The 2,919-nt window shown below is 37.8% G+C and overlaps 1 pseudogene; it reads right to left on the minus strand.

Moving 5' to 3' along the window:
- Positions 1 to 1,449: 1,449 nt before the first annotated feature.
- Positions 1,450 to 1,567, minus strand: LOC124723872 (annotated as a pseudogene).
- Positions 1,568 to 2,919: the final 1,352 nt, after the last annotated feature.

Genomic DNA, 2,919 nt, shown 5'->3' on the forward strand with positions numbered 1-2,919 from the left:
TATGAGTGGCCCAGAAACAATCATCTTGTTCCCTAAGTGGTCCAGGTAAGCTAAAAGATTGGACACCCCAGATCAAGAGGCAATTGCAGATACGCATCCTTCAAATTTAACTTAAAATAGTAGTGGCTCCCAGCCAGTTTAGTCAACAATTCCTCTGAGCGAGGCAATGGGTACAGGTTAATGTTACCCTATGAATTAATAGTGAAGTTAAAATCACCACAGATAGGTAATGACTTTTTTGGTTTTTTAATGACCACCATAGGCTCTGGCTACTGACTGGTTGAAACAAGAGAAATAATGCCTCACTCTTGTTACTGCATACTGAACTCCTTTCTGTGCCATGGACACCTTTAACAATGGGCAATAAAATTCATTTTCCCTCTAGTGTTGTAGTTATATACATCACTGTTCTCCTCAAATTGTGATGGATTAGATATGATGAACTTCATTAGCAAATATAATTATATACTGTGATGGCATGCTTAAAATACCTACCTCCTTGAAGAGGTACCTGCATGATGTCACTGGGTGAACACCACATATTATCATCACTGCTCACCTTTGTGAAATCAGTACTTTCTTTCTAAGTGATCAGTTACCCAAGAAAAGTTTTCTGTACCGCATCGCTGAGTGGAAACTTATGTCAGGAAGTTGATACATTTGTTTCCAAGATTAGCACTTGTACAAAGAGCAAAACTAGATGAACTTAAATGTCTGAGAATCTCAGAAATATGCTTCCTCTAGTTCAAGTTTTCATCAGTAGGTACACCCAAAAATTTGGAGCATTCTACCTTATTTGCTGACATCTGCTCATGTGCTACATCAGTTGTTGATATGACTACACTTGTACAGAACTAAATGTAGAGTATTTTTTTGAAAATTTTGGGAGAGTCCAGTTTCATGGAATCATTTGATAATCCTTTGTAAAATATCATTTACCATATTTATGATGCTTCCTCTGTAATAGGATTCATTATAACACTTGTATTGTCTGCAAACAGTACCAATTTAAGCAAGATCATTTGCATGTAGAAGGAACAGGAATGAACCCAAAATTGAACCCTGTGGCATTCCCCTCACTATTTTTACCCCCAGTCACTAAAATTTTCTACTTTTCTGATATTGTCTGAATTAATCAGTACAACTTTTTACATTCCATTTGTTAAGTATGAGTCAAACCTGGCATGTGTAAAGCCATCAATTCCATTAAACTTGAGTTTTTCTAAGAGATTAGCATGATATAAAAAAGCACTCTGTCATAAGGCCATGAGTGGCCTACCGGGACCATCCGACCGCCATGTCATCCTCAGTGTAGGATGCGGATAGGAGGGGCGTGGGGTCAGCACACCACTCTCTCGGTCATTATGATGGTTTTCTTGACCGAAGCCGCTACTATTCGGTCGAGTAGCTCCTCAATTGGCATCACGAGGCTGAGTGCACCCAGAAAAATGGCAACAGCGCATGGCGGCCTGGATGGTCACCCATCCAAGCACCAACCACACCCGACAGCGCTTAACTTCGGTGATCTCACGGGAACCGGTGCATCCACTGTGGCAATGCCATTGCCATATTATCATGATATATGCAGTCAAATACCTAGGACAAAAGATAACAACTCGTGAAATATTGTACTATTTGATGAGTAAATGTATAAGTAGTATTCTCAGTCAGGCAACACTTCTAGAATCCAAACTGTAGTACACCAAGTAAATTGCTCCACTTCAGTGTGCAACTGCTATTGAGTCCATTAATTTTTTTAATATTTTGGAGAAAGATGTCACAAAGGTAATTGGACAGTAATTATTTAAATCTGTCTTGGAACCTTTCTTATGAAGTGGTTTAATAATTGCATATTTTAATCTGTCTGTAAAAATTCCCTGTACCTGAGATGCATTGCATACATCACTATTCAGGAAAGAAACTTTGAAATAAAGAAATTGTATTCACAATATGCTAAGAACAACATACTGAATACAAGCTGCATCAAAATCTGCACACAAAGCATGGAATGCGTTTTAACTATGAAGGAAAAAAGGTTTGTTTGTGATTGAATCAGTGAAATAATTAACGAAAGACTTTTAAGAAATAGAACAATCTGTCAGCTTCCCGTGTGTCCTACTGACAACAGTGAGGAAAGTAAAATGAGCCAGAAAGAAGCATCAAAAGACAACAAAGCTGGTGATCCCACAAATACCAAGTCATGAATACATCTGATGTAAAAATTTATGACCATAATGCGCAATCCCTGTCTAACAAGCTCAATGGAATTAACATACCATTAACTGATGAAGTAAAAGATATGTCAGCGTTACACATTCCTGAATGGTGGTTTAACTCAGAATTAATTCAGAATATGAAAATAAATAGATTCATTTTGTCTTCCTACTACTGCAGGAAAAACAGCAAACAGTTTGGGGTGATAATTTACATAAAGGTAAATATAAATCTTACTACTCTACCTAACTTCCTGTTGTGGTCTCCAGTCCGAAGACCAGTTTGGTGCAGCTGTCCATGCCACTCTATCTTGTGAAAGGCTCTTCATCTCCAAATAACTGCTGCAAGTGTGCCTAATGTAAAATTTCTAGGGGTCTGGCTACAGGATAATCTTAGATGGGAAACTCACATTGACAACATATTAAAGAAGCTAAGTACCATGTGTTATTTAATGAGAGTGCTAGAAAACTGCTGTCATAAGGACTGTCTAATGACAGTTTCCTATTCTAATATACATTCAGTCCTAAAATATGGGATCACTTTCTGGGGTAACTCGCCATCTTGCCTAAAACTCTTCAGGATGCAAAAAAGAATAGTGAGAATCATGGGTGGAATAAAAAGGAACAAACCATGTAGAACATTATTCAAAAGGACGGGGATTCTTCCCCTTCCATGTATTTTCCTATTTGAAAGTGCAATGTTTAT

The sequence above is a fragment of the Schistocerca piceifrons genome, chromosome 1, assembly GCF_021461385.2.
Source record: "Schistocerca piceifrons isolate TAMUIC-IGC-003096 chromosome 1, iqSchPice1.1, whole genome shotgun sequence".
NCBI classification, from domain to species: domain Eukaryota; kingdom Metazoa; phylum Arthropoda; class Insecta; order Orthoptera; family Acrididae; genus Schistocerca; species Schistocerca piceifrons.